The sequence below is a fragment of the Leptodactylus fuscus genome, chromosome 1, assembly GCF_031893055.1.
Source record: "Leptodactylus fuscus isolate aLepFus1 chromosome 1, aLepFus1.hap2, whole genome shotgun sequence".
In the NCBI taxonomy this organism is placed as follows: domain Eukaryota; kingdom Metazoa; phylum Chordata; class Amphibia; order Anura; family Leptodactylidae; genus Leptodactylus; species Leptodactylus fuscus.
The window spans coordinates 346225890-346252959 of NC_134265.1; the positions used below are offsets into that span (position 1 = coordinate 346225890).

The following is a 27070-nucleotide window of genomic DNA, read 5'->3' on the forward strand; positions in this document are numbered from 1 at the left end:
CAGTGTCCTCGTCGTCCACCACCTCCTCTTCCAACTCCTGTCTCGCCTCCTCCTCCTGCACAATGCGCATGTCAACTGGATGCCCTGACGGCAACTGCATCTCATCGTCGTCGATGAGGGTGGGTTGCTGGTCATCCGCCACCAAATCAACCGGAGATGGAGGAGACTCTAGTGTTTTAGCATCTGGACACAGATACTCGTCTGTTAGGTCCGTGGAATCGCGAAATGGAGGGGCAGGTTGCGGTACAGTCAAAGGAAGGGAAAACAGCTCTGGGGAGCAGGGACAGTTGGGGTTATTGTTCTGGGAAGATTGAGAATTTTGGGTGGAAGGAGGACAAGACTGTTGGGTAAGAGGAGGAGAGGAGGTAGAGGCTGACTGGCTGGTGGACAATGTGCTTTAAGCGTTATCCGACAGCCATTGCAAGACCTGTTCCTGGTTCTCGGGCCTACTAAGGTTAATGTTGAACTTTTGTGCAAAGCGCAGAACTTAGGGCCCGCCTGATGTTAAGGGACACACGCTGGTACAAGGCTCAACTCACCCTAAGGGCCAAAAACACTGCTGGTGCAAGGCTCTACTCATGCCAAGGGCCTCAATCTCTACTGGTAGCTCAGCTTAAGGTCCTGTAACTTTGTTTGGAAGGGCTCATGTTAAGGGCTAGAAAAGTCAATTTTGGAAGGTCTTACCACATCACACACACACACACACACACACACACACACACACACACACACACACACACACAATGACAGTTGTGGGTGAGGACTAAAGGATTTCCCATTGCCTATTCCATCTGTGGTTGTCATGGTTTAAAGGGGTGGTTGTTACTGTTTGTTGAGCTTAAATTGGGGTTTGTGTCCATCCATTTGGGGAGTAAAGAAGGTTTCCAGGTATTTTCCCACTTTGATAGAGGTTTTTTTGAATGTGGAAAGTGTGTAGTTGTTAGGCTGTGATGTTGGGGTAATAGAGGGTCTTTGGTGTGTTAGATGCCCCCAGACATGCTTCCCCTGCTGTCCCAGTGTCATTCCAGAGGTGTTGGCATCATTTCCTGGGGTGTCATAGTGGACTTGGTGACCCTCCAGACATGGATTTGTGTTTCCCCCTTAACGAGTATATGTTCCCCATAGACTATAATGGGGTTCGAAACCCGTTCGAACACACGAACAGTGAGCGGCTGTTCGAATCGAATTTCGAACCTCGAACATTTTAGTGTTCGCTCATCTCTAGTGGTTACCCATTCTCTCCCTCCAGATCGTCAAGCCATTCTGGAAGACTCCATCACAGAATATGTCAAGAAGGGGGCCCTGGAAAGAGTTCCCCTTTTGGAGCTTGGTCTAGGGGTTTATTTCCCATTTTTCCAAATCCCAAAGACTTCTGGAGACTGGAGGATGATCATCGATTTAAGATTAATAAATTGCTTCATAAGAAGAAAACCCTTCAGAATGGAATCAGTAACCTCTGTAACCTCGTTTCTTCAACAAGACGACGTCATGGTTAGTAGTGTAACAGCCCCACTTCTCGTCAGACTAAAAAGTGACAGGTGCCCCGCCCCTTTTATGATGTAACCACGCCCCTTTTATTATATAACCATGCCTCCTTTTATATGATTATTTTGACGTCACTACGTCCCATTTTATAATTAACCCCCCTTCCCACTACCCCCACCCCTTTATTATGATGCTCCGCCCCTTTTTATATACGCCTTCCTTTTGCGCAGGCATAAATGATATTTCTTTGATAGAAAGAAATATAATTCATTTCAGCGCAAAAGTGTCTATAGTTTTATTTAAGATAAATAATATACTTTTATTTATTGTTGTTGTAATCAGCTATGCGCTTCAGCACCGCTGCGTGGCGTCATGAATCCACCCCAGAAGACGGCAAAACATATTGTGACATTGCCCTACAATGTTCCCTAATACAACTACGTGCCATGCTTCTGTGCCAGCGTGTAGTGCAAGAACATGTCTTGACATGTAGCGGGCGTGTCCAAAATGATAGATTGGCAGGCCGGACATGGCTTTTCAACATGACTTTCAGTAAGGTCTGCGTACGAGCAAAACCACAAACACGCATCATTTATTTTAAAAAGCTTTATTCAGAATACCAAAACACAATACATATTATTACAATGTTAACCAGGCTTGCTGTAATAGTGGAAAAGTTCTCACTTTAGGTAATAAAGTCGCATGGGGCAGACCCGAGGCTGTGGGTGATGAGGGGAAAATAGGGGTTCTGGGCCGAAGTAGTTCTGGAGTTGAGGGGTGAGTCAATTTCATTTTTAATCGGTCCAGATTTTCCCTTCTGGTAGGATTACCTACTAGAGATGAGCGAAGACTAAAATGTTCGAGGTTCGAAATCCGATTCGAACAGCCGCTCACTGTTCGAGTATTCGAACGGGTTTCGAACCCCATTATAGTCTATGGGGAACATATAGTCATTAAGGGGGAAACCCAAATCCGTCTCTGGAGGGTCACCAAGTCCACTATGACACCCCAGGAAATGATGCCAACACCTCTGGAATGACACTGGGACAGCAGGGGAAGCATGTCTGGGGGCATCTAACACACCAAAGACCCTCTATTACCCCAACATCACAGCCTAGCAACTACACATTTTCCACATTCAAAAAAACCTCTATCAAAGTGGGAAAATACCTGGAAACCTTCTTTACTCCCCAAATGGATGGACACAAACCCCAATTTAAGCTCAACAAACAGTAACAACCACCCCTTTAAACCATGACAACCACAGATGGAGTAGGCAATGGGAAATCCTTTAGTCCTCACCCTCAACTGTCATTTTGTGTGTGTGTGTGTGTGTGTGTGTGTGTGTGTGTGTGTGTGTGTGTGTGTGATGTGGTAAGACCTTCCAAAATTCACTTTTCTAGCCCTTAACATGAGCCCTTCCAAACAAAGTTACAGGATCTTAAGCTGAGCTACCAGCAGAGATTGAGGCCCTTGGCATGAGTAGAGCCTTGCACCAGCAGTGTTTTTGGCCCTTAGGGTGAGTTGAGCCTTGCACCAGCGTGTGTCCTGTAACATCAGGCGGGCCGTAAGTTCTGCGCTTTGCACAAAAGTTCCACTTGACCACTGACGCGTGGACAGGTGAATGCGGCCAGGGACGCTACATCTCAATCACGGCACACTGGCTGAATGTAGTTGAGGCTGGGACCGGGTCGCAAACTGTGGCGGCCTGCCTTGTCTCCCCGCCCAATATTCCTGGAAGGAGTGCTGAAACACCACCCTCCTCCGCCCTTGAATCGACCCCAACTACTGGCGTGGGGAGACGTCAGCAGGCCGCGATGAAGCTCATCAGCTTGGGGGACAGACAGCACACTGCCTCCGAGGTCAGGGATGCCATCCTAGCTGAGATGGCAATGTGTTTTTCCCTGCTGCACCTGGGGCCAGGCATTTTTGTCATGTGTGATAATGGAAGGAACCTGGTAGCGGCTCTGGAGCTTGCCATCCTCCAACACGTTCCATGCTTGGCCCACGTCTAACTTAGTGGTGCAACGTTTTTTGAAAACATACCCAAATGTGCCGAAGCTACTGGTGAAAATGCAGCGCTTGTGCGCCCACTTTTGCAAGTGTACAGGAGCTGCTGCTAGCCTCAAAACACTCCAGCAAGGCCTACATCTGCCTGATGTCCACACACGCTGAAACGCTACATACCATATCTTGACCAGAGTGTGTGAGCTGCACAGACCTTTGATGGAGTTCCATCTACAAAACCCAAGGGTTCCTCAAAGTCAGCTCCCTCAGTTTCTGCACCATGAGTTTCCAGGGGTGGCAGAGTTATGGCTAGAGGCAGAGGCATGGATAGGGGTGATATCTAGGGGCAAAAGCAGTGTGGATGTGGAGGCAAGCTAAGCAGAAAAAACTGGGGGTGCAAGCAGAGGCATGGACTGGGGTGATATCTAGGGGCAAAAGCAGTGTGGATGTGGAGGCAAGCTAAGCAGCAAAAACTGGGGGTACAAGCTGAGGCATGGACTGGGGTGATGTCTAGGGGCAAAAGAAGTGTGGATGTGGAGGCAAGCTAAGCAGGGAAAAAGGTGGCTAGAGGCAAAGAGATGTCCAGAGGCAGAAGACAGCTGCATGACAGAAGCTAGGCCTGAGCCAGCAAGGCCCAAGATGCTCTCTTTTCTAGCTTCCTTAGAAAATTTCCCCCATCGTGGCCACGTTCCTCGCTGGGGGAGATAATTTCTAAATGTATAGGTCAAGGACAAACTGAGTGTGGTTTACACACTTTGCAATGCGACTCCCCATCTCCCAGGCCTTTCATTCCAGGCTAAAGTACAGCGCAACCCATCCACATGCCCAAGGCTTCAACGGCCTCATCTCAAAAATTCTGGCCCAGGAGATGTTGGGGTGCTTGTGGACACTCTGCCCTTTTTGGGCCTGCAGGCTACTGCGCCACCTCACTGTGCCGTCCACACCAGCACTTTTCCCCAAACATGAGGCGATCCCTAAGTTCAGCGCTTTGCACAAAGTTCCACCTGACCAGCTACGCATGGAGAAGTGCATGCGGACAGGGACGCTACCTTTCAATCTTGGCACAGTGGTTGAATGTACTTGAGGCGGGGACTGCATCGCAAAATGTGGTGGACTGACTTGTCTCCCCACACAACATTTCTGGGAGAAGGGCTGAAACACCACCCTCCTCCTCCTCCTCCGCCGTTAAGTGGACCCCAGCTACGAGCTGGAAACGCTACAACACTGGTGTGGGGAGACGTCAGCAGGCCGTGCTGAAGCTCATCAGCTTGGGGGACAGACAGCACAATGCCTACAAAGTGAGTCATGCCATCCTCGATGACACGGCAATGTGGTTTTTGCCACTGCACCTGGGCCCAGGCATGTTGTCATGTGTGATAATGGCCGTAACCTGGGATCGGCTCTGTAGCTTGGCAGCCGGCAACATGTTCCATGCCTGGGCCATGTTTTTAACTCATTGCTGCTAATCTTTTTAAAAAAGTACCCCAATGTTCCTGAGCTACTGGTGAAAGTGCGGCGCTTGTGCGGATAGTTTTGAAAGTCTATAGTTGCTGCTGCTAGCCTCTATGCACTCCTACAACGCCGGTATCTGCCTGAAAAATGGCTGTTGTGCGACCTCTCAACACTGCTGGAACTGAACATATCATCTCTTGAGCAGAGTGTGTGAACAGCACAGACCTTTGATGGAGTTCCAACTGCAAAACCCTAGGATTCGTCAAAGTCAGCTCCCTCAGTTGCTCAACCATAAGTGGCCATGGGTGGCAGACTTATGTGAAATCCTATCCCATCCATTGCAGTGGACACAAAACATTAGCATGCGCTCATCACAACTCCGGATATGGCAGCTGCATTCAGCAGGGTGCAGGGTACAACACAGACCAGGCCCGAGCACCAGAAACAGGTGTTAGAAATACTGCAGCATCCGCCATTTCCTTCCAATTTTGTGGTTGTGGGCCCACCACTGATGTTTCTGGACCTCAGTGAGGATGATGAGACACAGTTGCCATCAGGGAAAGCTGTGGTCATGTGCGGTTTACAGTAAGGGGACAGTGTGCAATTGGAGGAGGAGTTGTTGGATGACGAGGCCACCGACCCCACATAGACAGGGGTGATGTCTAGGGGCTAAAGCAGTGTAGATGTGGAGGGAAGCTAAATCAACAAAAAACCTGGGTAGAAGCAAAGGCATAAACTGGGGTGATGTTTAGGGGCGAAAGCAGTGTAGATGTGGAGGGAAGCTAATTCAACAAAAAACCTGGGTAGAAGCAAAGGCATAAACTGGGGTGATGTTTAGGGGCTAAAGCAGTGTAGATGTGGAGGGAAGCTAAGCAGCAAAAACAGTGGGTAGAAGCAAAGGCATAAACTGGGGTGATGTTTAGGGGCGAAAGCAGTGTAGATGTGGAGGGAAGCTAATTCAACAAAAAAAACAGGGTAGAAGCAAAGGCATAAACTGGGGTGATGTTTAGGGGCGAAAGCAGTGTAGATGTGGAGGGAAGCTAATTCAACAAAAAAACAGGGTAGAAGCAGAGGCATAAACTGGAGTGATGTTTAGGGGCGAAAGCAGTGTAGATGATGAGGGAAGCTAAGTAGCTAAAACAGTGGGTAGAAGCAAAGGCATGCAAAACTCTACCCTGTTGGAAGACTTATTCCTAGGTCTGGGACACGTTAATGGCCCCCCTGGACAAATTACTGACACTCAGGGGCCTAGTGTCACCAGGAGGGACAAGTATAGGCGCATGTTGTGGGAATACCTGGCCGACCCCAGCTCTGTCCTCTCCGATCCCTCTGTGCTCTACAGCCTACACTTATTTTCTCATCTTTTTTTCTGCACTGCACATCTCTTGCCAACTTCCTTTGGGATCTCAGAAGTGGTGGTCCACTTCAAAGATGGTAACTTCAGTGCTGGAGTTGTCAATAGACAGTGTAACACAGGGGTCTCAAACTCAATTTACACGGGGGCCGCTGGAGGTAGAATCTGGGTGAGGCTGGACCGCATCAGGTTTTCCACAAGCTATGCTTGCTGGAACTAATTTAGCTCCGCCCAATTTAATGATGACTCCACCCATTCTTATTCATTTTTCATGTGCCCCCACATAGTATAATCCTCCTACAGTCACCCGTACACTATATGTCACCACATTATAATGTTCCCTTCCAACTGCCCCACAGTATTAGGTCCCTCTCCTGGTGCCCCAGTTTAAACTGGGGGAAACTAGAGGGGACATGAAACTGGTGCAGCTGGAGGGGGACATAAAACAGTGGGGGTAGTTGGAGGGGGGCAATAAATTAATGGCAGCTGAAGTGGGACATTAAACTGGGGGCAACTAGAGGGGGACATTAAACTCAGGAGGCTAGAAGCAGACATTAAACTGTAGGGGTAGGTGGATGGTGACAATAAACTGGGGGCAACTAGAGGCAGACAGGTCCCCCTCCAGCTACTCCCACGGTTTAATGCCCCCTCCAGTTGTCCCCAGTTTAAGCGCCCCCCTTCATCTACCCTCAGTTTCATCTCCCCCACCATTTCTCCCCCAGTTTGATATCCCCCTTCATTTGCCCCATTTTATGTCCCCCCTCCATCTGTTCCCAGTTTTATGTCGTCCCTCCATCTGCCCCAGTTTCATGTGCCCCATCCATCTGCCCCCAGTTTCATATTCCCCTCCATCTGCCCCAATTTCAGATACCCCCTTCATCTGCCCCCATTTTCATGCTCCCCCTTCCATCTGTGACCCCAGGTTCATGTCCCCCCCTCCATCTCTGCCCCTAGGTCACTGACACACACACACTGACACACACACACACTCACTCCATCTCACATTCCTCTCAGTACTACATCTCTTCATCTTTCAGCCGGCACACAAAGACACGCCTCCAATAGTCACGTGACGTCTGATGTCACACACAGGTCCTTGAGTCTTAAACTTCAGCAGTACTAGCTTTCCACTGATTACCCATCGCTTTTATTGCTGTTATAAGAGTGGGGGAGTGATCGGAGGAAAGTTTAACTGTTTTACTTAAAACCATTTAGAGCCTTGCACCAGCAGTGTTTTTGTCCCATGGAGTGAGTAGAGCCTTGCACCTGCAGTGTTTCTGGCCCTTTACTGACGAAGGACACTACTGGCAGCCCCTCTCCAGTACCTGGACTGTGGACTGGATACCCAGCTGGATATCCACGTCCACGTCCTTGCCCACATCCTCTGCTGCTACTGACGAGGGGCACTGCTGGCAGCCCCTCTCCAGTACCTGGACTGTGGAATGGATACTCAGCTGGATATCCACGTCCATGTCCTTGCCCACATCCTCTGCTGCTACTGACGAGGGGCACTGCTGGCAGCCCCTCTCCAGTACCTGGACTGTGGACTGGATATCCAGCTCGGTATCCACTTGCACGTCCTCATCCACGTCCCCTGCTGCTACGCTGCATGATTTGCAGATTGTGTTTATATTTAGCTCTGAAAAGAGCTGTTATTTCCTGCCTAACTAAAGCTAATATCAGTGTATCGCACTGAAACCAAACTCTCTCTATCACTCCAGAGCGAAAATGAGACGAAGATGGCCGACACTATGCTTATGAATCAGAAGTCACATGTTTTCAGCAGCCAATGGGTTTTTTAAAAAAATTTTCTCTGCCTACGTTGTTGTAGTTCCTGTCCCACCCCCTCTGCACAGTTATTGGTGCAAAAAAAGCGCCAGAAAAGGTGGGAGGGTATACGAATTTTTACTGCGTTTGCGGCCTTGTATTCGATTGGAATCGAATATCCCGAATGGCCTGATATTCGATCGAATACCAATTCGGCGTTCGCTCATCTCTACTAATAACAATGTACAAATACATGAAGGGATACATGAAGGGATACATGAAAATACAAAGAAATTTCTAAGGATATTTTTACTCCTAGGCCAGTGACAGTGACAAGGGGACATCCTCTACGTCTGGAGGAGAGAAGGTTTCACCAGAAATATAGAAGGGGATTCTTCACAGTAAGAACAACGAGGCTCTGGAAGTCTCTGTCCCAGGAAGTGGTGATGGTGGATTCATTAAACAAGTTCAAAGTGGGCCTGGATGCCTTTCTTGAAGAGAAAAATATAACAGGTTATGGACTCTAGATTTTAAGGAGACGCTGAGCCAGGGTTTTTATACTGACTGCCAGATTTGGAGTCGGGAAGGAATTTTTTCCCCTGAAATGGGGCAATTGACATGAGCCTCATGGGGTTTTTTGCCTTCCCCTGGATCAACACTGTAGGGATTGTAGGGTTATCGGTTGGACTTGATGGATTGATGTCTTTATTAGAGATGAGCGAGTAGTATTCGATCGAATAGGTATTCGATCGAATACTATGGTATTCGAAATACTCGTACTCGTTTGAATACTACTCGCTATTCGCAGTAAAGATTTGATTCAGAACCAGCGTTGATTGGCCGAATGCTATACAGTGTATACAGTGGTTCTGCATCAGGCTCGTCCTTGCTAGTCGGGAGAGTTGGCAGCTTGCGGTTATGCGGCAGCTGACTTTCTCATAGGCATGTATTGACCAGCGTTGATTGGCCGAATGCTATACAGTGTACAGCATTCAGCCAATCAATGCTGGTTCTGCTGGAGGCTCGTCTGTGAGGAGCCGGAGTCTAAGATCTGACCACAATGGAGACTGCTGTGGTCCGATCTTAGACTCTGCCTCCTCACAGATGAGCCTCCGGCAGAACCAGCATTGATTGGCCGAATGCTGTACACTGTATAGCATTCGGCCAATCAACGCTGGTCAATGCATTCCTATGAGACAAAGTCAGCTCCTGCATAACCGCAAGCTTCCAGCTCTCCCGACTAGCAAAGATGAGCCTGCTGCAGAACCAGCATTGATTTGCCGAATGCTATACAGTGTATAGCATTCCGCCAATCAATACTGGTTCTGCAGGACGAGTAAGGGCCGGTTCACATTAGCGCTTGCCTCCCGTCCGGAAGGAATCCGCAGGAGGACCCCCTTCCTGAACGGAATATCAGCACAACTGCAAGCGCTGTGCAGTTAAAGCGCACGGACCGCATAGGCTATAATGGGGTCCATGTGCTTGCTGCACACTGCTCGCACAAATCATTAGCTTTAACTGCACTTTGCTCCTCCTAAATACTCTCCTCCTGCTACTCGTGGACTTGGTGACTCTCCTTTAGTTGAATAGTGGTTTCCCCTGAAATGAGCATTTTTTCCCATAGACTAATGGGATTCGATATTCAATCAAGTAATCAAATATTGAGGCCCTACTCCAAATGAATATCGAATCTCGAATATTTCACTACTCGCTCATCTCTAGTCTTTATCCAACCTCATCTACTATGTAACTCTAGGTAACTATGATAGGTTTCTAGGAGTCCTTACAGTGTTTTACACTATATTTTATAGATAGGTTCCTAGGAGACCTAAGAGTATTCTACACAATGTTTTATAGATAAGTTCCTAGGAGCCCTGTGTTAGGATTGTGCAGCAGGTGCGGCCATGATATCACAGTCGCAGCCTGTTCTACTACTTGATTCTGTCCTACTTGCAGGGGTTAACTTCCTTTGCAACAGCTGGGCGTGGTCGGCTATCTGACTGACTGGGGTGTCGGCCAATGTGCACTCGGCGTGGGCAGCTGGGCTGTTTGCTTGGGACCGCCCATAGCCTATTTAAGGAGCTAGATTCCTCAGCCCGCTGCCCTAATGTCATTCCAGATCCTGACTGCTGTGTGTAGGTTCCAGTGTGAACAATCTTTAGTTGGCCTTAGATAGAATTACCCATGAGTCAATAATCTCATTGTTAGTTGGGCAGTAAGCTGCCTTGGTTTGTTGGCACTGGTAGCACACACTGGGTACTGCTCTTTGTCTAGTTCTGAGGTCCAGACTAGACTGACTTGTTTGTAGTAGCGGCTGCTCTGAAGCTGCACAGGTCTCTGTGATTTAACAGAGCACACCCAGTTGGTGTAGTTATCTGGCAGTGATGCTAACTGCCAGACCTTGTTTCACACCAGGGTGTTTCTGCGGTTCAGAGTCCAGTAGGGCTCCACAGGGTTTTTGTTTATAAGTTTTTTTTTTTTTTTTAATAAACCCTGCTGACTATAACAGTACATTAGGGCCAGAACCCCACCGCATAATGGATTCAATTGACAAAGCTTGTGAGCAGTCTGAACACACACCTGGAAGAGGTGGAACAACACTTACAGCAATCTCCACCAGCTGCCCCAGCTGATTTTTCTGCCCTATCTCAAGGGTTAGTTCAGGCTATGGCTCAGTTGGTGGGTTGTCTGCCGACCCCTGCACCGTCACTGTGTCCTCTCCTGCCTCCAGAGTGGTACGCGAATGAGCCACGGTGATGTCGGGGGATTCATCCACCAGTGTAAAACATACATTGAGGCCAGTCCCAGTCTCTTTCCAGATGAGAAATCTAAGGTGGCCTTTGTGATTTCTCTCTGGAAGAGCATTGACCTGGGTCACCCCATTAAAAGAACGGGATGCAGTGGAGTGGGCTACTTTAGCTGCACTGTTTGAAGCACTACGCCTGGTGTTTCATGGCCCAGTGCCCCAATCCACCTATGCCTCTCAGCTCTTGCGTTTAAGGCAAGGCCAGAGCTCGTAGTAGTGTACAAGAGACCTGGGATCAGATTTTGGTCGAGATATGCTTAAATCTGATCAGGAGCATGTCCAGAAGGATTCAGGTGGTGTTGAAAGCTAAAGATGAATTTAAATAATTTAAAGTTATTTAAGTAATAAAAATATAATTTTACATTTATAGGAGCAAAACAGTAGCAATGCAGGTTCATGGCAAGAATCTGCAGAACTAATCATATATTAAATAGTTGCAAGTCAAATTATGTATGAGATAGCCAAGATAAGTGTCTATATAATGATGATAGTCTCATGTTTGAGGCTGTAGGGATGGTGTGATATGGAGTCTGAAAGTCAAAAGATAACAACAAGTGTATTAATGGCACCCTCAAAGGTTATTGCAAATCTAGAAGGGTGATCTTAGCAATGTCAAAGCAGTTGAGATGTGCAGATACTTTTTTGGCCCTGAACAGAACCTCCTTTATGCCACTATATGTGTATATGAAAAGACACAACATCAAATTTAGCACATGCACCACATACAGACAACGTGTTATTCTACTCAACTGCATTGCAGACACAATGGCTTGTCCTGGTAATGTTGGGGGTTGGAAGTGTTCTACTGAGGAAAAATTGGAGGAAGCACATTGGTGTCACCTGGTGTCACAACTAGGCCTGCACTAATGGTTTGGTGTCAGCGCTGTCACTCAGAACACTGAACTAGTGGACCGCGAATCCTAAGTTGACATATGCATGGAAAGGCCCGCTTTATCTGATGCATGGTGATATAAAGCAGGGACAGTTTTCCTAGGTAAACAATAGTAGCTAGGTATCCTCCATTAAGGCTGAGTGAATGACATCAGTTGGCGACATGCTGGGGAATCTACTAAGTGGTACGGCAATGACTTCACTGGCAGCAACTTGACCAGATGTGTATTAACCTGACAGACTTCAAGATGACTGGGAAATATTACTGTTTTCTGGACACACAATCCCTTATGAATGTATGACTGTGATGATGATGATAATGATATTATTGACCGTAGCAAAAAAATAGAAATAATGGGGGCACCCACCCAAGGCGTCATTAAAACTACTCAGGCCAGGGGCGTAACTACCGTGGTAGCAGCAGAGGCAGCTGCCACAGGGCCCGGGATACTAGGGGTCCGGTGACAGCTACTACTTTTTCTTTAAATAGGCCGTTACCTGCGGGAATAACTCCGGCACATAACGGCCCTATTTACCGCAGTGCCGGAGGCTGCCTGAAGATGGAGAGGAGCGGCCTCCTCCACAGTCCATCTTTTAACAGTAGTAAAGTCCGCAATTGCTGCCTTTACTACTGCACCCAAGCAGGGACCGCCTGCTGTCCGGGCCCCTGCTGCCTCCCAGCACTTGCATAGTGACAGCGGGCAGGAGAAACTTCTATCTCCCCAGGCCCTCTACCGGCATCTATACTAGAAGATTGAAGGACCTGAGACATAACGTCATCATGAAGTCATCAAAGGTCCATTAATCTACTAACATAGACAGTGTCTTTTGTGGGCGTAGCTACTTGGATTGTTCAGGACAGTGTACAATGGGGGGAAAGGGTTATAGGCTGTGAGGAAGAGGGGTACATGGGTGTGCAGGCTGTGTGTGAGAAAGTCTGCACCCCATTCCTTCCTTTCTCACATACAGCCTGCACATCTATGTACCCCTCCTACTCACAGTCTGCACCACCCATTCTGCCCAATGTGAGTAAGAGGAGGGAATGGGTGGTGTAGGCTGTGTGTAAGCAAGAGGGGTACATGGGCATGCAGGCTGTGGGTGAGCAAGTGTGTGGTGGAATGGGGGGTTCCCCCCTCCAGATCACCCTCTTGCTCACACACAGCTTGCACCCCATTTCCCCTCTTGCTTATACACACCCTGTACCCCACATCACCCTCTTATTCACAAACAGCCTGCACACCCATGTAAGTTTGCCACGGGGCCCCGCCATTCCTAGTTACGCCACTGATTCAGACTTTATTCCACTTCATTAAAAGCAACAGCGGGAGAGAGGAATGTAGAGATGAAAAACAGCAGTGACGATCGATTTGCACCTCTCAGGTGCTTTTTCAAGCTTAGTATGAACATAAGCTTGAAAAAGCACCTGAGAGGTGCAAAACAATCATCGCCGCTCTGCCCCATTATTTCTATTTATTGTTGTGGACTTATGTGCTATTTATCCGGGAGTGAGCACCACCTGAATTAGGCTTGGTTACATCTGACCACATGGTATATATTTTTTTCCTCCTGACATATCTGCTGCTATATAGCGTTTTTTGTAGTTCCACCTTTACTGTTTCTGAGTGTTTTATATCATTGACCATGGATATGGTCTCACATATTGGTAAAAACGTACTGTTTACAAAAAGTACAATGGGGCAGATTAATTAAGATTGGTATTTCAGTTTTTGGTGCAACAAACTGGACCTAAGGAGCAGATAATGAATTATCATAGAGAGCAGGACATGTATTGGGATCCATGGTGGTTGGACACTGTTTCCTTTCTTGCTATGATGACACTTGGATACCAGTTACCTCTCACAGATGACTGTGTGCTAGTTCAGTGTGCTATCTTGGTTTTCCTGGATAGCACACTGACCCATTCATTTGCACATGACCGTTAGAGATGAGCGAGTAGTGTTCAATCGAGTAGGTGTTTGATCGAATACTGCGGTATTCGAAATACTCGTACTCGATCAAACACTACTAGCTATTCGAAGTTTAAGGTTCGATGCAGAACCAGCGTTGATTGGCAGAATGCTATACATTCTGCCAATCAACGCTGGTTCTTCTCTTTCCTTTAGAAGTCTTCTCCGTGCAGCGTCCCCGTGGCGTCTTCCAGCTGGAATTCACTTTGCCTAGGCATCCGGCCTAGGCAGAGCTGACTGCGCATGCGCAGGCATGCCCTCGCATGTGCAGTCGGCTCTGCTCAGGCGTCGGGCCAGACAGAGCCGACCGCGCATGTGCAGTTGGCTAGCCTAGGCCCCGATGCCTAGGCAGAGTGAATTCCAGCCGGAAGACGCCACGGGGGCGGGAGAAGACTTCAAGGAGAATCCAGCCCGACCGTCACTCGTGGACTTGGTAGGTATAATTTTATCGAATTTTGTGTACCCCTGAAACGAGCATTTCCCCCCATAGACTATAATGGGGTTCGAAATCCGTTCGAACAGTCGATCAGTGTGCGGCTGTTCGAATCAGATTTTGAACCTCAGACATTTTAGTGTTCGCTCATCTCTAATGACCGTGTATTACAGAGATCCATTTGCAGGCCAACAGTCTGGGCATCAAAACTCAAGACAGGTCCCATTCATGTCCAGTTTTGCGGCTGTGCTTCCACAGCCTCCATTAAATGAAATTGAATGAATGGCACGGCCATTGCCAATGATGATCATTGAACATGATATATATATATATATATATATATATATATATATATATATATATATATATATACTGCATATAGTATTATGATTCTTGGTTATGTCTTTGCATTGTTTTTTTATGCATTGATGAATGCATTTACTAACTTTCTTAAAACTAGACAAGAATTATTTTATTAGATAGTGAAAGTTTCTTTTACCAGTTTAGTGCTGGGCGCTCCCTGGAGGTTTGTTTTTTTTCTTATTACTTTTATGGCAGTACTTTATAAAATCCTGTATTATATTTATTTTAGTATTAAACTCCATTGTATGTGGTTATATAAACCTCTCCCTGCTACAACCTCTGCAGCACAGCTGAAGGATCCCTGACGTTCTGTGCGGATACATCTGCTGGGACACACAAGTATCTTCTGTCGTCTCCTACTGAACATGTTCTCATTGTTCTTGATTCTTTGTGTGACTTTCCACATTTCTGAGCCTCAGGACCCTGCGGGTCAGTGTGATCTGGTAATTCAGGATTATATCTTTGAGTACAAATATTCTCAGCAAGGAGATATCATTCTAGGAGGGATCTTCACTGTCCATTCCAAGGTGTCACTGTGGGAAGACGAAGAAAGTTGTTCCCTCATCCAGATGTGTGCGGCGTAAGTTGGATTTATCATTTACAGTTAATAAGTTACCACACAGTGTGAACTGCTCACAAAAAATATGATAATACTTAATGTTTCCTATAGGCAGTTATTCTTCTACAGAGCTGCATCAAGAAGACAAGAAGATCCGGAGACTGAGCTGTATTTCTTCCTCTATTGTCTTATGTGCTGCACATACTGCAGAATAGAACATTTTCTGCTTGGATTGGAGACCTTGCACTTCTTTCTGTATCTCTATCTTGTACATTAGGCTGTGAAGCTGAAGATTTATAGATGGTTTATACAGGTTGTCCAGAAACTAAGTACACAAAATTGAAGGGTGGACTTTAGCCGGTATACAAAGTTTTTTTTATTAATGAACATGTGACTGGAAATGCACCATTGTGGCGCTGCAGGTAGACCGAGATGTCGGTTTCTTATCCCTTGCTAAAATGTGTGAAAGGAGAAATGAAGAAGAGAAAGCGCTTTAATGGGAAATCAGTTTAATCACTGTTACTTGTTTACAAGAATTGCTGCCATCGATGCAAGCAGTGCAACACCGGGAGATGGATTGATGCACCCGTTCACAGACCCCTGGCATGGCTCTCACCGCGACAAACATAGCCTGGATGCGGTTCACGAGCTCTTCGCAGGTTGGCACAGGCATTGCATACACAACGGCCTTGACATGTCCCCACAAGAAAAAAATCAAGTGGAGTCAAATCCGGCAAGCTAGGGAGCCACATCCAATGGCCGATCCACCGATTCGGCCATCGGTTGGTGATGTGCTCACAGACGATGCGGCCAAAATGGGGAGGTGTTCCATCCTGCTGGAGCCATATCCTTGCCCTGATGTTCAAGGGCACGTCTTCAAGCAACACTAGCAAATCATCCTGCAGAAATGCCAGGTAGTTGTTGGCGTTGAGTCTCGGTGGGAGGAAAAAGGGTTCTAAGATGTTGTCTCCCAGATTAAACTGATTTCCCATTAAAGTGCTTTCTCTTCTTCGTTTCTCCTTTCACATGGTGAGGATGTGAAACCGACATCTCGGTCCACCTGCAGCACCACAATGGTGCATTTCTAGTCACATGTTTATTAATGGAAAACGCTTCATATACCGGCTAAAGTCCACCCTATCATTTTGTGTACTTACTTTCTGGACACCCTGTATAGGCTTATATAGTGTTACCAATTACAAAAAACTTTTGTAATACCTAATAAATGCAAAAAAAAAAAACATTTCTGTGGCTATAAGTGTGACTCAGAAAGCTATGTTTTCAACACCTGCTAAAAATCAAGTCTCACCATGTGCCGAGATCATACACACCACCCTATGTCTACTTGAGCAAATCTGGAACTAGAAAGACCAAAGTCAGTACAATAAGCAAAAACACTACAACAATAATGTCGATAAAACATTTAGCAGTAAGGTATAGAATGGTATACAAGTCAGCACTTATTACAGGGAAGATAATCCAAGGGGCAAATCCAATATGTACTGGAGTAAATAACTACATAATAAGAAACAATAGGAGGAGAGTCTATATAAGAGTATATTTAACAAGGATTCCTGACTGGTCTACTTCCCCTGTATGAAGCCACTATCGTACCAGGGTCAAAAGTCTCAGTGGAAAGACAACAAGAGGGCTAAATCTTGTCCAACCTCTAAGACAAGGCAGGTGATGTTGCTAGAGTGCAATATGGATGTGGGAGACTCTACCTTGCGTTTCCAGGCCTGTGATCAGTAGCTGAATAGAGAGGGTAAGGAGGGGATTATGGGAAATTAGGAAATATGTTGAGTTGTGCTTGGAGGGCATGCCTCTATTGCAAACAGTAGTATAATACACAAATGCAACTGTTCTACAGTAAGTCACTTATCATCATCTATCAAATGTGTTAGATAAGTAATGCCCAAACAAGACCAGAACTCCCAGCCACTCAACAAATACATCTCTCTTAATAATGGGTTATGCCACATATGGTTAATGGATCAGAAGGCTCTTCAGGTTTTAACATGACTTCAATTCTATCTTGCCAGAAGAGGGAGAGGAGTTAGCTGAGACCCCAGCACCTGAGCACTGCCCTCCAGAAATGTTCATAGATCACCCATTATTCCCTAAGAGCATAGTGTCATTACCAATATAAAAGGAAGGGTCGAACTACGGGCCCAGTTATGTAAGTTGGGAATTAAGATAATAATGGAAGCAACTTGGCAGAGCTTAGAATTTAGCTTTAGGTCCCATCTACAGGAAAGAGACCAGAAGGGCACCCAAGTTAAAAAAAAAAAGGCTATAGAATATAATCCTAGACACTTATGTTGGAAGCTGCCCAACAGCTTTGGCAGTATCGACACCTTAACCAGATATTAGTCACCAGCCCTTGAGGAAGCATAGAGCAACTTGTCCCATTTGCAGAATACACAGAGTCAAAAGCCTTGTCCATATCCAACGAGACCACGGCCCTGTCCCCTGGATTTTTGAATAGTTATGTATGTGAATGCTTAATAGTTTTTGACTTAGAAGGTATGAAGCCCATCTGGTCACCATGTAAGGCAACTAGGGTAATAAACTTAACACAGATGGATTGAAAAGACGACATTCCCTGGTATTCTTCCCTGGTATGATAATGGCTTCAAACAGGATACAGTCAGGTATCCTGCACTAAAGAGTCTCAAGAGCTGTGGGACAAGTTAAGTATTGATATCACTTTTGAGGAGTACCGAGCTGATAGAACTCTTGACGGGAAGCAGATATGGATGTTACCAAGGCAGGGAAGACTCCAGTAGGATAATGGAGAGCAATGGGTGGAGGACAGTTTAGGAATTGGCCTTATATACTAGGAGTTTACTGGATTGGTTTTCCAGATAAATAAAGAATTGGTTACAGATAAACTGCTTGTGTTTAGCTTTGACAATGAGGAGTTGGTTATAGGATCCCTGCAAGCATTTCAATTTATCTGGTGTAGGGTCGGCCATGTAATCCAGCACTGTCCATGACTCTCTAGTCTGTCACTTAATAAACAGAACAGTGGAGTGTAAACGCATACTCACTCCTGAAGGGTTAGATGGAATGGGAGTCTCTTTTATCTACTACCATCTCAATTCTTTCTTCCCTATTCAAAGGGTTTATGAATGTGCAAACACATAAAAATCCCTTGGTGGCATTGATAGCCATTGCATAAAAAAACATCAACTCTTCTCACAACTCCTTCCTCCTCCATTATAAAGTGGTAGCTCCGATTCCCCTTGCCCTCGACCATGTTGGTGATGCGGCAGGATGACGTCACTGACTTCGGTCAATATCATTAGATACTGTATATCAGAAGTATTTATGATGGGAATACCCCATAATGTTTCTTGATAATCGCTCTCATAAGATATGTATAACCACTTCATTTATATTTTTCGTAGCCCTCATCCCAGAGAATATTTACATCTGTTGGCTTTTCTTTTTGCGATTGAGGAAATTAACAAGCGATCAGATCTTCTGCCCAATATCACTCTGGGATATCATATCTATGACTCTTGTGGGTGTGAGAATAAAGTTATAAAAGATGTTCTGCAGATACTGTCCGGACACACAGTAACAGCTCCAAACTACTCATGTATGGAGAATGACGCAGTGGTCGGATTTATTGGAGATTTATGTTCTATCTCGACTCTCCCCATGGCCCAGCTGTTAAGTGTATACAAATATACACAGGTAAGTGATGATATCCTCCCGGAACTCTTATAAACATATTCTGCTGTACGTAGACAGATAGTTAATTAACATTTATCATAGGCCTACTTTATATTTGCATCATTTTTTTATTTATTTTTTTTTTTTTACAAAGGTTTTTCTCCTCTTATTCCTCCAGATCTCTCTGCAACTGTTGACACTGTTGACCATCAACTCCTCCTCACTATGCTCCGCTCAGTCGGCCTCAATGACACTGCGCTCTCCTGGTTCTCCTCTTATCTCTCAGACCGCACTTTCAGTGTATCATTCACAGGCTCTGTTTCTTCCCCTCTTCCCCTTGCTGTTGGGGTTCCTCAGGGCTTGGTCCTAGGCCCCCTGCTCTTCTCTCTCTACACAGCCCCCATTGGACAAACCATTGCCAGATTTGGCTTCAGGTACTAACTTTATTCTGATGACACCCAATTATACACATCTTCCCATGACATCTCCCCTGCACTCATACAGAACACCAGTGACTGTCTTTCTGCTGTCTCTAATATCATGTCCTCACTCTATCTGAAACTAAATCTCTCCAAGACTGAACTACTACTGTTTCCACCATCTAATAGATCTGTCCCTGATATATCCATTTCAGCCTCAGGCCTTACTATAACTCCTAGGCAGCATGCCCGCTGCCTCGGGGTCATGTTTGACTCAGACGTTTCCTTCACCACCCATATACAATCACTTGCAAGCTCATGTCACCTCCACCTCAAAAACATCTGTAGCGCCCCACAGGGTGTGTCACTACAAATGTCATCTTATGTGATCTATACTGTGTACTGTGAAGGTATAGTGAGATCCAGTCAACCTGTTAGCACACACAAAGTTCCACAGCCATTATCTCTTTAAGAAAAGGGGTGGAGCTACAGACTGGAAGAGGGTCTCTCTTGCAGTTCCAGATCAGGGAGTGCAGAAGAGAGGAGAGGTGTGTGGAGGTGCAGGGTGTGCTGCAGCCTCATGGTGTGATAGAACAGCACAGGAGGCCGGAGACCTGCAGAGGTGAGATGAGACCTCACAGGCACGAAGCTGCAGTTATAGGACCATCAATTCCTAACTAGTGTGAGAAACACTAAGAACATTGAGAGACTCACTGGACTGAGGCCTAGTGAATGCAAGATTCCTGGAGGCTCAGTAACATACAGAGTTGGGGTGAGTGTCTGCATCCAGCATACCAAAGAACTCGAGTTACCTGCTGTCCAGAAGGGGGATCTACCCAGTTGTAATTAATCTTTGAGCTCCTGGAACCCAGGACCAGAGGAAACCTATTAGAGAGTTTGAGCAGCAATGGAAGGCTGAATCATACTAGTGGTAAAAGGGAAGACTGGCATCTCACTATACTGGAGCAAGGTGAATCCTCCTGTAACATCTGTTATCTCCTGCTGACTACATAAGTAAACTGTAAGTGTTTGGTTAACCCCTGTCTGAACTGTGTTCTTTCATCGATCCTCTGTTACTCCTCCCTGAAATCTCCCCTTCTTCACCTATATCATCTGGCCCTGGGACCTGCCCTGGTTGGGGAGGGTATAACATCTGGCACTGCATCACCACCTATTCCCAGAGGCCCTATCTACAGTGCCCGGCTTCACCTCAAGCCGAAACCCCAACTGGCGTCACGACAAACTTTTATTTTTCTTTATTTTTCTTTAATCCATTTTTGCTTAAAACTCCCCTTTTTCAAGGTGCTGCCGCCCCCGGTGTCGGGCCTGCTCGCACCGTGAATCTACATAGGCCAAGCCGGGGCGACTCACCTTTTTGGCCTCACGAACAGGATAGCGAAAGTGCACAAAACTCTTGTTTTTGTTCAAAAAGACTGTTGCATTTTTCAAAATTTTCCCTGCTTTCCAAAATAGCAATGAACAGCAGTTGCATGATTCATGTTACATTGAGCTGCAGGGTTGGTGTCTTTTCCTTGCAAGCCATGCTGAGTGCAGAACATGTGACATGCCTGTGCAAGGAGCACTGAAAGCAATGAAAGATACAGATTGCATCATCCTCAATTGCAGTCTACCCCTGACAACTGTAGAAGTCTCTGCAGCAGCCGGACCAGTATCCCCTGCAGTGATAAATCCTCAATCCATCCATCCATCCGGATCAACGCTTCACAGTTTCAAGTACGGTGAGTGTGGCCTTGCTGGGGTTAACAAGGGGGGTTGATGTCTCAAGCAAGTAGATCCTCATCTCCATCCCCAGGCCCCTCTGAATCCCCCATAGACTCTAACCGTGGTCACAACCAAGTAACTATGGCACCTATATTACCCTTAACAATGCCGTACATTCCGGGTGCATCCTGGCTGCCCCAGTATACAGGCGAGTCCCATAGCCTCAGAGACTTTAAAGAAAAGCTGAGTAGCCTGTTTGACCTATACCCTATGACAGAAGTTCAGACCATACTTGGGCCATTTCCTAGCTCTTGGCCACAAATTGAAGGTGCTTTAGTAGTACCAGTAATGCTGTTCCCACAAACATCCTCTCATGAGATTGCAGATCCTCAAGAACAGCCAATCCCAGTTCCTGATGATGTACCAGCGCAAATTCCAGCAAGCCCGATTCCTAGTGAAAGTATGCCTACCGTTCCCCTGATGACTCCAGTGAGTAGGAGAAGACTGTCAGGAATCCCATTTCTGCGTAGATCTCAGCGCAATACACAGGGACAACTCCCCATACGTTACAGGGACAATCAGTAAAGGTATACTAACCCAATGTGTTTACAGATAGTTGAGTTGTATTTGTATATGTTCAATTGAGTTTATGCAACGTTAAAGGTTTAATTGCAGTGCCGGCTCCCTAACGGATTGCACTAGTAGGTGAGTCAGAAATACGAACTGTGCATTACTACTTACTCTCCTGAGCATGGCGTCACCAAGAGAGAATGGACTAAAGGAACTGTGCCAGTGGTTATCTTGTCTAGTTTTTCAGAGTTCCTACCACAATAAGTTTCATGTGGTATTGAAACTTTCAAACTTCCATTTGCCTACCAACCTCTTCAAGTGCATGGAATGCAATTTATGCAGGTGCACCAACGCTCTCGGGGGTTGGGGATGTTTCAAATATGGCGGCCTGTCGGATAAGAGTCATCAAAACAGCCTGTGCAGTGAAGAATTTTGAATGGTCCAAAATACTCCGCAGCTGCACTCGGAGTTAAGGAGGTGGACTAAGCGGTTTGGGGCTGTAATCCGCAAGGAAAGCAACCGTGAATGTTGCTGGGTTGTAAGGAATACACAACCAGAGACTAACGGGTTACAGAAATTGTGTTTACTTGAATGTTTTTGTGAAAGTTTAAATTGATCTTGAGTAAGTCACACTTTTCTCCTTAGGGAAGTTACTTACATATGAAGTTTACACTTGTAGGTAATGTCCTTCAAACACTATGATGCTCATGTTACTGTCTACTAACCCTCTTCTTAGTTCACCGAAAGGGTAGCCCGAGAAGTGCTACTTTTAACAAAGGGGAAATGTAGCGCCCCACAGGGTGTGTCACTACAAATGTCATCTTATGTGATCTATACTGTGTACTGTGAAGGTATAGTGAGATCCAGTCAACCTGTTAGCACACACAAAGTTCCACAGCCATTATCTCTTTAAGAAAAGGGGTGGAGCTACAGACTGGAAGAGGGTCTCTCTTGCAGTTCCAGATCAGGGAGTGCAGAAGAGAGGAGAGGTGTGTGGAGGTGCTGTGTGTGCTGCAGCCTCATGGTGTGATAGAACAGCACAGGAGGCCGGAGACCTGCAGAGGTGAGATGAGACCTCGCAGGCACGGAGCTGCAGTTATAGGACCATCAATTCCTAACTAGTGTGAGAAACACTAAGAACATTGAGAGACTCACTGGACTGAGGCCTAGTGATTGCAAGATTCCTGGAGGCTCAGTAACATACAGAGTTGGGGTGAGTGTATCCAGCATCCCAAAGAACTCGTGTTACCTGCTGTCCAGAAGGGGGATCTACCCAGTTGTAATTAATCTTTGAGCTCCTGGAACCCAGGACCAGAGGAAACCTATTAGAGAGTTTGAGCAGCAATGGAAGGCTGAATCATACTGGTGGTAAAAGGGAGGCCTGGCATCTCACTATACTGGAGCAAGGTGAATCCTCCTGTAACATCTGTTATCTCCTGCTGACTACAGAAGTAAACTGTAAGTGTTTGGTTAACCCCTGTCTGAACTGTGTTCTTTCATTGATCCTCTGTTACTCCTCCTGGAAATCTCCCCTTCTTCACCTATATCATCTGGCCCTGGGACCTGCCCTGGTTGGGGAGGGTATAACATCTGGCACTGCATCACCACCTATTCCCAGAGGCCCTATCCACAGTGCCCGGCTTCACCTCAAGCCGAAACCCCAACTGGTGTCACGATAAACTTTTATTTTTCTTTATTTTTCTTTAATCCATTTTTGCTTAAAACTCCCCTTTTTCAAGGCGCTGCCGCCCCCGGTGTCGGGCCTGCTCGCACCGTGAATCTACATAGGCCAAGCCGGGGTGACTCACATCTCCAGAATACGCCCTTTCCTCACCAGAGATACACTAAAGACACTTATTGTCTCTCTGATTCATTCTTGCCTTGACTACTGTAACTCCTTACTTATCGGTCTTCCCCTCACTAAACTCTCCCCTCTACAATCTATTCTGAATGCAGCGGCCAGGCTCATCTACCAGGCTAGACGCTACAGCGTTGCCTCTGGTCTGTGCCAGTCGCTACATTGGCTGCCTATTCATTATAGAATAAAATATAAAGTTATCACTCTCATCCACAAGCCTCTCCATAATGCCGCACCTCCCTACATTTCCTCCCTCATCTCTGTCTACCGACCAACCCGTGTTCTCCGTTCACTCAATGACCTAACACTTACATCCTCTAGGGGATATTGTCACTCCTTAGGGAGAGACCACCATATAGGTGTGTGGAGACTTGTTAAGCCTTTAGCACTCCACTTTGCAAGAAACTATGGGAAGAATATGGAAATCTGCCTTCCCTGATGTAATTAGGAAGACAGTTGCTGCCTCAGTATTGCAAACCAATAGAGGGCGCTCACTGGAATGTGCAAGCCTGTCTTATGACAGGATTCCAGTGAAATAACCCAATAATGGCTGCTCCCTTTAGCCTCATGCCCGACCTTCCAAGAGGCCTTTGTTTTGCAATGACGCTGGGATTATTACCAGGTATAGTCTCTCCTCGATTGACATTACCCAACATGACATGGTGCCGTTTCAGGCTTATTTTATATGTCCAAGCACCATCCACATGTTAAAGGACACCACTAGTGATAGCTCATACAGTTTTATGTCTGACCATTGTATAGTCAATGCTACCTCCACTGCCATTGATTTATTGTATAATATTCTTCCATACTTTTGCATCATACCTATTTCTTGCACTGTTACATAGGCTGTAACCAACAGGGCACCACAGAAGCCAGGGATTAACACCATTGTCCTGCTACCAGGTACCATGACAGCCCATACCCCCACTGCAGTTACACTTCAGGGGAATTCGATGGCTGAGAAAGGGAAATCCCTCCCTTTGTCAATCCATTTTTTTCTGAGAGATCCACAGGACTAGAGATGAGTGAACGCCGTTCGAACGAATAGGTATTTGATAGATTATCAGGCCGTTTGAGGTATTCGAGGCACGTTTTTTGCACCATTAACTGTGCAGGGGAGGTGGGACAGGAACTACGACAATGGAGGCAGTGAAATTTTTTTTTAAAAAAACCCATTGGCTGCCGAAAACATGTGACCTCCAATTTATAAGAATAGCGGCTGCCATCTTCGTTTCATTTTCCGGCTTTGAGACATAGGGACAGACGTGCTGCTGAGGGCTAGATAGGGATTAGCTTCAGCTAGGCAGGAAAACACTGAAGAAAAACAACAGCTCTTTTCAGAGCTATACTGCAGGGAGAGGAGTCGAGCTCTCCACGGGGTGTCCCCCCAAAACAGGGATACAGAGCATTTCAGTCCAGCTATATACGCTCAACCCAGCTTTGCAGGCGGTGTCCCCCCAAAACAGGGATACAGAGCAATTCAGTCCAGCTATATACGCTTAACCCAGCTTTGCAGGCGGTGTCCCCCTAAAACAGGGATACAGAGCAATTCAGTCCAGCTATATACGCTCAACCCAGCTTTGCAGGCGGTGTCCCCCCAAAACAGGGAAACAGCAATTCAAGTCCAGCTATATACGCTCAAACCCAACTTTGCAGGCAGTGTCCCCCCCAAAACAGGGATACAGAGCAATTCAATCCGGCTATATACACGCAACCCAGCCTTCCACTGTGTCCCCCCCCAAAACACCTAAAAGGGATACAGAGCATTTCAGTCTGGCTAGATACGCTCAACCCAGCTTTCATCGTTGTATAGACCATAAAATTTGCATTACTATACATCTAAAAATGCGCAAAGGGACAAGGATGGGGCGTGGAAATGAAGATGGGAAGCAAGGTTGCATCTACCGTGCCTATTGCTCTGCGGCAGCAAGCATTGTGCTTCCCCAGTCTCTGGCTTGATGGCCACATTAAGTAGGGTACCGGGTACAAGACTAACCAGGCCTGAGCACCAGGAACAGGTGTTACAATGGCTGGCGGACAATGCTTCCAGCACATTCTCCACCAGCCAATCAGCCTCTACCTCAACTCCTCCTTCTCAATCTTCCCAGCAAAGTAATCCCACCTTTCTCACCTCCCAGGAGCTGTTTACAGGTCCATTTACTGTCCCTCTCTCTGTCCCACCACGTCCCGAATCACAGGAGGTAGCAGATGAGTTTCTGTGTCCTGATACCCAAACACTGGAGCATCCGTCATCTCCTGTAGTTGTTGACCAGCAATCTCAGTGAGGACGATGACGAGACACAGTTGCCATCAGGGCAGCCTGTTGCCAGGGCCGCACCTCTAATGAGGCGATGTGAAGCGCCCGCTTCGGGCGGCGGTCCCGAGGTGGCGGCACCTACGCTGATACACAGACGTCCTGTGAGAGAAGTGGATGCGGCAGCAGCGGTCGGTCGGTCGGTAAGTATAATAACTCTTTTTTTGGTTTATAATAGGCCGCTGCCTGCTGGAGTATCTACCAGCAGGCAGCGACCTATTTACCAACCCGAACCTGCTCACTGCCGCCCCCGCTTCCCTTTGTACTTTAGGCCGCGGCGGGCGGTAGTGAATAGGCCCGGGCCAGGCCGGGATCCCACTGCCGCTATTATTATATTCGGGGGTCTTTTTAGACCCCCAAGTATAATAATCGGAGCCCCAGGGGAGGTGAGGGAACATAATAAACACTGTTACTCACCTCCCCCTGGGAACTGGTTTTAATCCAAGCAGGCTTCGGGGCTATATGGTAATGTGTCAGACATCACGTGGTCTGGGATACTACCATATAGGCCAGAAGCCTGTGCTAGTAGTAATAGCCTGTTACTGCTAGCACAGGCTTTGGGCCTGTATGGTAACAGGCTGTTACTGCTACCACAGGCTTTGGGCCTATATGTTACTGCTAGCACAGGCTTTGGGCCTATATGGTAATATCCCAGACCACGTGACGTCTGACACATTACCATATAGGCCCGAAGCCTGCTAGGAGTAACATCAGATCCCGGAGAGGTGAGTAACAGTGTTTATTATGTTCTCTCACCTCCCCTGGGGCTCCGATTATTATACTCGGGGTCTGAAAAGACCCCTGAGTATAATAATAGTTCATGGGTGTGCAACTGTGGTGCATAATAGAGCTTGAAGGGTCCACCGTGGCCCCTGTAACCTCTATTATGCCCCACAGCGGCCCCCCTGCAACCTCTATTAAGCCCCAAAATCTATTGTGCCACTGTGGGGCATAATATAGGCTGCAGGGGCTGCTGTGATATATATATATATATATATATATATATACTGTGTGTATATATATATATATATATATATATATATACATACTGTATATATATCTATATATATATATATATATATATATCTATAGGGGATGGATGTGTGGAGAAGTGAGGAGTCAAAGATGTCTTTGTTTCAAACTTTACAGAGTCAAGTCACAGCTGGAAGAAGTGGTCATGGCGGTCCAAAGGGAAGAGACGGGAAATGTGGGAAGACGTCTCCTGTGAGTATTACTGTACAAAATATTACTGCATTGTATTTATTGTAATGTTGTAATTCATTGTAATGGTACTGCTAGCACCCCCAATCCCCCCGCTGTCTGAGGCGGACGATCAAAAGATGAACAAGCCCCCCCCCCGAACTCAATATGGGGGGGCGTCTTTTGATCGTCTGCCTCAGGCAGCAGAGCGGCTAG

The 27070-nt window shown here is 46.6% G+C and overlaps 2 long non-coding RNA genes across 2 annotated transcripts in view; one reads left to right on the forward strand and one right to left on the reverse strand.

Moving 5' to 3' along the window:
- LOC142187840 (uncharacterized) overlaps positions 1 to 4667 on the reverse strand; it is a 324300-nt gene extending 319633 nt beyond the window's left edge. Inside the window, exon 1 of the long non-coding RNA XR_012712593.1 lies at positions 4608 to 4667. This is a non-coding gene — a long non-coding RNA (uncharacterized LOC142187840). The remainder of the gene's footprint in view (positions 1 to 4607) is intronic.
- Positions 1 to 27070, forward strand: part of LOC142187851 (uncharacterized) — a 474785-nt gene that overhangs the window by 384100 nt on the left and 63615 nt on the right. The gene's annotated exons all lie outside the window — the stretch shown is intronic.